At 40.1% G+C, this 12,210-nt stretch overlaps 1 long non-coding RNA gene across 1 annotated transcript; it reads right to left on the minus strand.

Moving 5' to 3' along the window:
* Positions 1–10,152: 10,152 nt before the first annotated feature.
* On the minus strand, positions 10,153–11,431 carry LOC310770001. Its single transcript, XR_014551918.1, has 2 exons — positions 11,345–11,431; positions 10,153–10,403 (listed from the first exon to the last, which is right to left on the minus strand). It is a non-coding gene; the product is annotated as an uncharacterized lncRNA (long non-coding RNA).
* Positions 11,432–12,210: the final 779 nt, after the last annotated feature.

Here is a 12,210-nt window from a genome sequence, read left to right on the forward strand (position 1 = left end):
GATTAAGCTGTATGGGTTGCATAGACACATGTTTTGCTTAAAACAGGATGGCAAATCCTAAATCAGAGTCTAGAGGAGAACACTCACAACATCTAAATCTGTATTTTGGTTTTCCCAAATGGAAACCAGGGCATTTTGAGGAGACTGATGTCACTGTGGTGTGTGGGTGTGGGTGTTCACTGGGGCTGAGAACGTATTTCCACACACTTCACATGTTAAAAAAATTCCATGTGATGCCCACAGCAGATGGCTGCCATATTCCAGAGCAGCTCAAGTGACCAATTGCTTTAGAGAGGCTTTTTACCTTTGTTGAAGTTAAAAAGAAGAATAAAAAAAATTATACCCCTCAGGCTACTTCACATTGATGTAAAGGTATTTACATCTAAAAATGTGTCCAAGCTGGGACCCTGATCTTTGAAGGGGAGTTCAACTCTGTCCAATACATGTTTAATGTGTCCCTTTGTCACCTGATGAATCACCCCTACCAGCAACATTTCCACCATTTCTAGATAGATTTTTCTACATGATTCTTGTACTTTACCAGTTCTGAATGGCGGCAATTGTGTAAAGTTTATTGTCCATCAAGTGACCATTTTCACTTCTTGGCCCTTGTAAATTTCTAAAGAAGACATTCCCTCTTTGTTCCTTAGCTTCACAGAATATTGTTTTTGCCCGTAAATTTTATGGAACCCTCTGAGTCACACTGAGAGAATCTTCGCAGGACTCATTCAACTTTAATAAGTTTCACAGAAGCCTACTCATTGGCTGTGATTTCTTTTTTCCAACTTTGTCCCAATATGCTCTCTGTAGTTGTGTGTGTTTGTGTTTCATCTAGAGATGTAAATATGAATATGTGTATTCCGATTTGGGGGAAATGCATTTTGACATTTTTTGTTGTGAAAGCTTTCCTTTACTTAGCTTAAAAGAAGTGCACCTCTTTGCCTCTTAGGGTACACTGTAGGATATGTGTTATTCCTAAATGCTACCCATGGGTGGCCAGTTTTTAAACATGCATATACAGGTAATGGTCCTACGGTGTTGAACAATGCTGTAAAGCATTTGCAACCACAGACACTGCTAAAAAAAGACTCATCAGCCTCATCAAAAGCTGTAGAATATACAACAATAATAATTGTGTGAACAGAGAAATCAAAGATCCCCTGCTTTAAATCAGCACATAAAATGGGGGTGGGGGGAATCAAGAGCTAGCCAAATCGGTTGAAGTATTTATCACCAGAAGAGCAGAGGGAGCCTGCAGGATTACTGATGATCACCTCAGGCTTGGCAGAGCAGCAGGAAATTTCTCCCAGTTTTCTACCCAGCAGGAAAACTAAATTTCATACGTTGGCAACCACTGCGTTCAACTCAAAGCTAATTGTTCCATGACAAAATAGCTGCAAGTATGAGACAGGAGGCAACAAAAACCATTCAGCACTAGTGAAATATTATCAGAATGTCACATGCTGGCAAGAATAATAATTTCTGTCACTTTCCCTGAATTTTAAGAAATAGCCTCACAATTTGAAAACACTCACAGAAGTTACAGCAAAAAATAAGAATAATCTACCCCCTTCCCTGAAATTGTCTGTTTAGTCATATTCAGATTTATACTTTGGCTAAGTGCTTAGGCATCTTCTGCCATAATAAAAGTGGCACTTGGTGTCTCTGCACTAAGGTTTTATGAAATGTACAAATTTGGTTGTGATTTGGTGAAAAAGCTCCCAGGCAAGGAAGATATTGGCTTTTTCCAGATTACTGCCTTAGAGCAGGGGTCGGCAAGATTTACCTTGCCCGGGCCGGTTCACTCCAGCAGAGATCCCTCCGGCGTGAGCATGGGCGGCCATGATTTCCAGCATCTGTGTCTCTGCAGACACGATTTCCAGCACCGTGGAAGCGAGTTCCCGTGCCATGCCACACCCGTTTAGCACAGCGGGCGGGGACTCGCTGAGCGGGTGGGGACTCGCTGAATGGGCGGCTCGGTTTGGGGGCGGCTCGTGGACCGGTTAAACGACCCCCGTGGGCCACTTGTGGCCCATGGGCCTTAGGTTGCCTACCCCTGCCTTAGAGCATAGTCATGTCCCAGGTCCGCAAAGCTTTGGATAGCAACTCATTTCCACTCAATGTATATTGTGTGCATGCATTCAAATGTGCTGTCCCTGTACCATATAAATGCAGAATAAGCTCAAAATGGCTGGTCAAAGACTCAACGTGGAACCACCTCTCATAAGGCAGTGCTTTGGATGTGTCCCCTTTCAGTTTATTGAACAGAAATCTATTAGTCACAGTACATTCTGGGCAACTTTCTGGGACCTGCATGCCAGTGGTGTAATGTTATTTACCTGTGTACAGTAGCATAGTTTCTTTACACACTTCCCTATCCTCCATGCAGGAAAGCAAGAGGCGTTGTTGAAAAGATACATTCCAGCCAGGCAAAAACATTACAGGAGGGTGAAAAGCAGGGCTGGTGAAGGATGTGGAGGGGTGTGGCATATGAGACCCAAGGACATTATGCATTACTACTCTCTGCAGGCCTCATCAGTGATAGCGTTTTGTTCTACCATTAACTCAACCTTAAAGTGAGTTTCTGTGTAAACATCAGGAGACAATACAGTTAATAGTCTGTCCCTTTCTCCCAAATGCTCTGGAATACACTATATAAAATGACAGTCACCAGAGGGGACTTCCAGCCTTTGAGAGGGCTCCCAGTTAAAGTATCCCCACCCCAAAATGAACGGTGAATGGTGTGATGACAATGAGGCCTATTCATTACGTTGACTGTTTTGTTAAAAGAAAAACTGAACTAAATTTGCTCCTGTTTTTTCATTCATTACCGATTAAATGGCCATTTCTGCTAGCTGGCTTTCATGTGAGTCAGCAGGTAGAGGTTCCTTTCTGCCCCCAGTTTATCTGCCATGCTGCTGACAAAGTATGAAAATGAGCAAAAATATGTAAGAGGTTGCCTTTTACTGTTATAAGTGCATGTATGCATTTGACTTACTAAGAAACCCTTACCATTCACACTAATGAGAGTTTGCATACATCCGTGTCCATAGAAATTGGTGCCATGGCATACCCTTTACAATGTTACATCTCTTAATTATTTTCTGTTGAAATAAATTCAATATGGCTTGGTCTCTCGCCTCTAATTGGGCCATGGTTCTGATATATTTTCCACAGAAAACATTCTAAAACATTGCACTGCAATCAGCTACTAATATCCAAATGCTCTGTTTCGGTGACCTTTGATGCTGGGATAGGAATTTATGGCATAATTAGTCAGATAGGTATTTACTTATTTGACAGTAATGTCAAGATTTGAGCTCTGTGGTTATTGTGTGCTTTAAAAGGTTTAAAAATATATTTCTCCAGATAACTGTGTTACAGTTCCATGGATTTCATTATAATGGAATTGGTACCCCCTCCCTCCCATTTCAATTAAATATGGGATTCAGTTAAAAAGTTCACTTTTCTGGCAATTACTTTGTTGACGGTTGAGACTGCTAATCATGTTTACCTTCCAATTGGTTTCAGTCACTTAAAGGTAATAAAAGGTTGCCTAGGATCTATAGCCTTTTAGTGGAAATTCACACCTGAATCTGAGTCTGAAGAATCTGAGTCATAAAAAGCATGCTTGCTATTTTCAAATGCAGGAGCTTGGCATTATACATTATGCAGTACATATCTAGGCATGTATACCAAAAGAAAATTCCACTCAGCTCAGTGCTTTTCCCAAATTAGTGTGCCTAGGATTCTAGCCTTAGGCTGTAATCTTTACCACACCTGGGTGTAAACCCCATTAAACATGGTAGGACTTACTTCTGAGTAAACATGCACAGGATCATACTGCATAGATCATTTGCCTATGGCAATAAAAGCCGGACACAAGCAGCTAGCTCCACGTTGCCAGCTGTAGCTGCTCAAATTTAATATGCATGTCCAGTAGTGGCAATTGTGGAATATGGTGTAGGAAACAAAGTACAACTAAGTATTGGGATCTGATATATTTGCTGCGATATTCTCATAAAACAACCTTGGGTTTAATTCAAGACAGCTGGCATGCATGGAGAGGCATGCTGCCTCAGTGTCTCTTCCTGCTTGAAATTCTGTGTTCCCCATTCACTATAAAAGGGTATCTAAAAATGACCATCACAATTTGTACTTTTGGCCAAATTGGATTAAATTTATGGGCACAGGAGTCCTTCCAGAGTAGGTTACAACAAAGGTTCAGAGTCTTTATATGGGAGAAAAAAAGGATTCACTTTCCTCCATAACCCCCAAGGAAGGTGGGGAGCAGGGGTTTGCCTCTAGCTCTTTCTTACCTTAAAATAATTAAGAGGTGGCCAAGTGGTGTATTCTTGCAGAAACATTTTTAGAACTTTGCATCTTCATCTTGGCCTTTTCTTTCTGGCCCCTTTGTCTTCCAATTCATGTCTAAAATGTTGCCTACAGAGTTCTAAAGAGCTCCTTTTGCTTTGCTTTGTTTAAGCATAACAACATAGAATTTTTTAAACATGTAAATGAAGCTTTTAACTTTTAAAAATATCCTCTGCTACTCTGATTTAAAAACTCTTCAGACAATATTTTAGATTGCCTTATTTCTTGCAAAGCCCATGGACTTAAAGAAACAGAGAACTATAGAGCTATAGCTATACATCACAGAAAAGGACAAAAATGGCAGGGGTCCTGAACCCTCATGGGAAGACAGCTGAAACACACTGATTCCCTCATTATTTGGCCAAAACACAATACCCCCTACCAGTAGAAGCCATGGACACTATGTTCCACAATCTAAGAGTCACCACAGTTTGTATGAAGTTTGAATTGTAGTCTGAGATGTAGAAAATATATGATAGAATTCTACAGAATAATCTGCCTCTGAATCAAACTAGTGTAGTTTCCAGTAGAACTTTTGAGTCTCCTGTTTTTGTAAATTATTTGGTTTCATAGCCTTTAAACCTGGGTTAGTGGAAATGGTATTTTTTGCCACTAATGCTTTCAGATATAAGTTTGGTTGAGGTTTTTTTATATATAGGTTTTATGGTGCCTATTATTTCATAATAAAGAAATTCCCATGGGGTATTTGGCTGGCATTCTGCTCATGATTTCCCAGCTTTGCTACAATGCTTGAGTGCACAAGCAGCAAGCAGAGAACTGCTGTTACATTATATGGGATATTTCTTGTTGCTGGATTGAGCAAGCACAAGCAAATGCAAAACACTTCTAGCTGTGTTTAGGCATATCATGCATTGGCTAAGGGTGCCCATGACAAGCTAATTTATCTGGGGAAAGAGCAAGACACAGTGAAGAATATGTTTCATCTTCTAAGCTGACAAGATGGATGCTTAAAGCATTATGAAAGCAAAGAAATGGGTCACCCTGGAACAAATCTACCTTCACCTTTCTTTTCTAGGCATAGTTATCCTAGACTCCATTTCTGTAGCATCTGCAATATGTGTTTTCATGCAGCGTTTTCAATACAGAGTTGTTGTAGATGTTATTGGCTTCTTACATTGACACACTTCTGTCTTACATAGAGGGGTGGAAGGAGAGAACAATAGTTTTGTATGTTTGAATGAAGCGGGTATTGATGGTGTTTTCTCTCTCCTGAAAAGTACGTTCATGGCTATGCCACAATCCTTTTGACAGATGAATCCTCCCCCCACTCTTTCTGTCCACAAGCAGAGATAAGTAAACAGGGCTGCAATCAGAAACAACTCGCCTAGTGGTGGAGCACTGCAGTAAAAGCCTCCTGGTGGCAGCATTTCTGCTACATCTTAGGACAGAGAGGGACAAGGCTGTGGTTGCATCTGTGCAGATGTATCTGCAGAGCCCTTCCGCACCCACCTATGTGCTACCAGCTTTGACCTCACTCCCATCTTGAGCCTCTCCCTTGCAGCTGGTGACAGTGGTGCCGTTACCATGAAGCTACTGCTGTGACTCTACCCCATCAGAGAAGCTGCTCCTAGCTGCAAGCCTATACCCACTCATCTGGGGCTAAGTTCCACTGAACTCAGTGGGATCTACTTTTGAAAAGGCAAGTATAGGATTGCACTGTAAATCATAATAACATAGGACCATTGGTCCATCTAGTTCAATATTGTTCACATTGATGAGGATTGAGGGACACTGTCTACATCCCTTCATTGGGAGAACCGCCCATTTTATTTTTATTCTCTGCTTCCTGTTCCTGAACCAGTTGCTGATCCTAACAAATCAGTGCTTGGTTAAGGAAGAAGAAGCCAAGAGTAGAAATAAATGGACAGTTCACCCAATTAAGGGATATAGAAAGTGGAGTCCCCAAGGATCAGTATGGAGGTCTGTACTTTTCAACTTGTTCATCAATAATCAAGACTTGGGATCAGCAGTGATTTAATTGCTGGTGATATCAAATTGTTGAGGGTGGTTAAAACAAAATTTTTAAAATGATTGTTGGGAGCTCCAGCAACTAGATGATTCACTCACTCTTGAATATTCACATGACTGAATTTGCTTCAACCATGCAGAGATTCAAGAGGTAATAGAGTCAGGGCCCAAAGGCGTTGCTGTTTTTTGAGCATATGAAAAGCTAGAAGCTGGTCTTGAGACTTTCTATAGGCAAATAAACCATTGGGGCTCATTTTCTCATGGCTGCTAGCCTTGCTTTTAAGGAGCTGGGACCATGACAGTTTTTATTGGATAAGTTACAATTCAAAAACACAGCAGGAATAGATGTTGTAATTCACCCATGATTTGTAAGCACCTGATGTATTATATTAATCAGTCACATCTATGTAAATGTGTGTACACAAAGATTTAGTGCCACCTCTTACAATATAGTATAGAATTTAATTTTTAATTTTTTTGCTTGTTTAATATAAATGGAAATAAGAAAGTCTTGACATTAACAGTAGCTTAGCAAATCTATTTTCAGAGAAAGCTTTGATTTGCAATACTGTGTAAATCACTCATTGTTCTTTGAAAGCTATTTCTTCAGCATGAGAGGGTACTATTAAATGGTGATGGAAACTAGAATATAATCATCTCGGCCATTGAGTTATCTCAGATTTTCCAGATGATGCTAATTTCCTAGCAAAGAGGCTACAGGAATGCAAACAAGGCTAGAAGCTACGCAGAGCAATATCCGCCGTTTTACCCTTTAGAAGAGAGATTAGAGAAAAGTGCAAATAAAAGGAAAATCAACTTTAGTATATTAACAAAATGCCTGTCATTATGATGGGTGAAAGGGCCAGAAGATCACAGGGAGCTCACGGACTGTTTTCAGCTCTGACACTAATCCTATTTGAGCATTCAACAACAAACTGCAAGCAAGGAGAGTAGAGAATGAAGTTGCACTCACTTGCCCTTGTCCTGTGCCTCTGTCCGATACTGCCTATGGGATGAGGACCTGTCTGGAGCAGGACAGCATCCTGAAATATACATAATGTGTCCTCATCAGCTGTAAATCTGGACACTCATGGTTCTAATGCATAGGGACAGCCTCCATGCCCTCAGCAGGCTATCCCTGTTAACTCATGGACAGCCTTATGGAGAGGCTAGCATAGGTTCCAGAAGTGGGGGTAAGTCTTGCAAGTATAGCCCCTTCCCCTTCCTCATGTGAGTATCATTGTGGAACAGGGCAATTGTCACCACTGTGGAAAAATTGATGAGGGAATGCCTTGTCAGAGGCAGTAGACCAGGCTTCCTCAAACTCAGCCCTCCAGATGTTTTTGGCCTACAACTCCCATGATCCCTAGCTAGCAGGACCAGTGGTCAGGGATGATGGGAATTGTAGTCTCAAAACATCTGGAGAGCCGAGTTTCAGGAAGCCTGCAGTAGACCTCTGAATACTAGTTGCTATGAAACACTGGTGCGGAGAGTGCTGTTGCTATCACATCCTGCTTGAGGGCTCGATAGGCATCTGGTGGGCCACTGAGAGAACAGGATGCTGAACTAGATGGGCCTTTGGCCTGATCCAGCAGAGTGGTAACATTGATGTGGGCACTGATGGAAGATGGCACTCTTTAGAGATTGACTGTTTCCATTCCAAGTTGTTTTCAAACATGCCTATCCCTTCTGGTTTATGCATCAATCTGTTGTTCTTTTTTTAAAAAAGAATCCACATAAATATTGCATTTAGATAATATTAAATAGATATATTTTAAGGCATTTTCCCTCAAAACATAAATTACTAATTTATTTAGCCAGGTGGATGGGCCAGATTAGTCTCTTCTTTGCCACAATGTTCTTCTTAGGAGCAACCATCCTGTAGCTCTTGGTCCCCTGGCTAATGGCAGAGGCTAAAGTGTTTGGTCCTTCAGCTCCACAGTCACAGGACAACTGTCAGTTGAAACCAAGTGATCTCCCTGACAGGGCAGAAGGCTCACTGCAACCCTCCTTTTCTGACTGATGGACAATGACAGGACAGGTTGATCTCCCTCTTGCCATGATTTTATCCTTGGAAGGTAGGGGAAGCAGCATGCTTGCTGTTATGTACTGAAGTTCTCACCCTGGGCCAGCAGGGGAATACTGTAGATAGTTATGCAAATGAAGGATCGAAAGTGACGTTCAGTGATTGGATAGTTTGTATGCAAATGAAGGATCGAAAGTGACGTTCAGTGATTGGATAGTTTTAGAAAATGGCAACAGTTACATTGTTCTGGAGCTCTATATAAGCAGGCTGACTGAGCTCCTCAGTCAGTTCTGTTCCAGCTTACAAATAAAGAGCTGCTTTGGAAGAATCGCTGTGTCGTCTGATATGTTTGCCCACAACTTAACACTTGCAATAAATTTCTCCTAATATAATGCATTTTTATATCTTTATCTCCACTAATATATTCATTTTAACACACATTTTTACTTAATATCTGCATTTGGGGAAACATTGATTGGAGAACTACACTGCGAAGCCAGATTAGTGCAAATGTTCATGGATGTCTGTTTCAGTTCTTGTATTGTTTTGGAAAGTGTGAATTTTATACATTTGGTTTTGAATGTGAAATGAACTGAATTTCTCACCATCCCTAGAAGGCGTTCCAAGAAGTGCAGAGAGCCTTGCATTGGCTGAGTAGCATGGAGGTTATTCGAATGTTTAAATGCCAAGGGAAGAAAGGGGGAGAACTCTCAACCACCCCAAATGAAGTAAATATCTTTTTCCCAGCCAGAAATGATTTTTGGAAGATTTTATTTTGTCCCCACCTACGCAAAGAATTGTTGATAAATTATCATCATCATCATTATTATTTTTTAAAAAGTTTTTTTTTTTTTGCACTGCTCTAATTATTACAGTATATGCAATAAATATGGTGGAAGCCAACTTTCCAATCCATCTATTTTCTGCAAATGGTACAATTTGTTCCCTGCATGACAGACATGATGTTGCACACAGCTCTTCCTACACAGAAATTATCTTGATGTAGGGTGGGGGGGAATGACATGAATGATCCTCTCTCATAATGTATGCCCTGGGGATCAGTGGAATATGATTCTACTGCGCCTCTAACTTAATGTCCACAAGATATATTGCATCTATTCATTTCATTGTATTGCTTAAGAACCACATTTTGAAGAGTTCAAGGGCCACACGATGGTTCCTGAGCTGTGAGCTGGTCATTACTTTTGCTATATCGTTTGTTCTCTGCATAATATATATTTCACTTACTTTAATTCTTTTACTACACAAATCTTTTTCTCGTGGCATAAAACATGAACTTGTTTCTTGACATACTTTCTGAAACCAGTAGTTAAGATTTACAATTTCCATTATGAATGATATCTTGCAAGAGAAGAAAAACATGACTGTAAGGCAAGCATACATTTTCCATCACTGCACAGCAGTTCGTCTTCAGTGACTGATGTTGTTTGTAGTTTGGGAAAGTAATATTAGAGAAACAACAAATAAGAATTATATTTTAGCAGATACACTCATTGTTCATCCCATATTTTGTTCCATTCTCCAGTAAAGTGAGAGCTTATTACTGCCAATAATGAAGATAAAAAGCCAGTAAACCTTTTCTCATAGCTTAATATAACTATAAACATTGATGAATTACACATAATGAAATAGTCATTATGACAGAATTGTCTTTTAAAATGATGTATTTAGGGGTGAAGTCTATAGCACACAACATGCAGATAAATACAGACACGATAAATAATGGAGAGACTGAAACTGTAAAATGTGCATGTGTTTCTTTCAAATAAAAATAGCAGCATGTACAACTGAGAAAGAACCGAGAAAGGCTTGTTGATTAAAGTTGGGCATGGAGGATTTGTAGAGCATGAATTGAGGGTCAGGTTCTGTACCTTTAAATCATCATATGAGAACGTGTCTCTGTTAGCTATTGCAATTCAGCCGTTAAAATATCGCCTTTGAACTTAGGTCATATCCAGAATGTTGGTTTTGAACCTGACCCATGTCCACATTCCTGTTGAGAGAGAAAAGGGGAGGGGAAAACATCAAGGGAGCTCAAAAAATATTGATCAGATTTTGAAATGCACTTCTCTTCAAAAACATTTTTTTAAAAGGCATTGTGTTTTGTACTCTGTAACACTACACAATACCACACTAGGGAACCAGGTGGTTTTGAGTTTTTCTCCAGTTATTGGTGCCTTGTGTCCTATGAGATCTCAAATTCCTGTAAAGCTATGTCCCATCGATGACAAGGGACAACCACTTCATTCCAACAGCGTGTACCTATAGGACTTCTTTGAGTTATTGGTGACAGTTTCCAGCTCCTCTGCATCTAATAATGCTAATCTGATGGCCCCTCCTAGTCAGAGCCTAGGATGGTGTCTTAACACTGAAAAACTAACTGCTTGCAACCTCCACAGCAGTGCCACTCCTCCCTAGGCAGTTTCTGCCTGATTTAGCCTCACATTTTCTCTTCCCACCCCATCTAGTGACTGTGTTGTAGAACATCTTAAGTGAACCTTCAAAACCAAGAATGTGTGGGATGGGTGAGCTAAAACAGGACAACATTTCTCACAATGGTAGTTTTCTATACAAATTAAGGAATAAAAGTGTTTGAATAAAAGTATGGTTCACAATAGAAGATGCACTTATAATAAAATGATGCTTTTAAGTAAGTGACATTTTCACATTGCTCTTTATGTGAAATTTAGAAATGTAAGGATAACAGAAATCCAAGACAAAGGAAGTATTACAAAGTGTAACTCATATGTAGCATTGAACCACCAATTATATGTGATAATTTCTTTGAACTACACTTTAAACTTTACTTTCTCATTTTTTTGAGATTTTTGCTTAGAGAATCACTATACAGACTCAGGAAAATTTCATTCTTTTGTGAAGTAGATAGAATCTAAAATATTAGATTCTGAAATATGTGGTTTGCTATTTTCTTACCTATGTATTTTTCCACTGGGGAAAAAAGTTGAATAGCCAAGTACCTTTCATTTGTCCCGGGATAAAATAAACTAGAGTGTTTGTTCTGTTCTGTTCTATGCTATTCTATTCTATTCCTCTTCTGCACTTGGTCTCAGGTATTGCCCCTAATTAGGGGTTCACATCCTTGTATGGTTACAGTGAAGTATCTGAATCAAGGGATTATTCGTTTTCTAGTGTTCTTTATGATACCTAGAGATACACTGTCTCCTTTCCTTCAAACAGTAGAACAGAACATCTCCAGCTGACCATCTGGGCTTTACCCAGACCATGCACCCTCCTGAATCACATCTCTCACCAGCCCTATTTTGCACCCTCCTCATTTTGCCTTGCTGGAATGTGTCCTTGAACTCTGAAACTGCTTCTTAATTGCCTACATGGAGGACAGAGAGGAAAGCGAAAGAATGTGGGCCATATATAGAAGCTAACCTACTGTGCAAAAGTTAACATTCACATTCATTGCTCTGCTCACCTGTGCTTGTGGCCCTGTCCGCCACTGGCATGTGGCCTCTGTAAGGTTGTCTAAAAGGGAATGTAGCTTTCAAGCCATAGTTGCAATAATGCCATCCACCCTTTCGTTACCTCCTCATAAAATTTATTTTGAGCCATAGAATTTTGGTTTTTGGGGTGGTTGACAGGTGCCCCTTAATACTACTGAACTGAAACTCTTATAAACTATGCCTGAACTTGCTAACTCTTTCAAGTTAGCAGATCTAGGATATGCTGCCAGCGTTAAGTATTCCCATCAAATGCAAAGTGCAAAAACTGACAAATGAGTAGTTTTACAAATTTACTGTGCAAAGTCTAAGGTGTTTTTGACACCTAAG

This window comes from Podarcis filfolensis (genome assembly GCF_964270895.1).
Source record: "Podarcis filfolensis genome assembly, chromosome: 9".
Lineage (NCBI taxonomy): Eukaryota > Metazoa > Chordata > Lepidosauria > Squamata > Lacertidae > Podarcis > Podarcis filfolensis.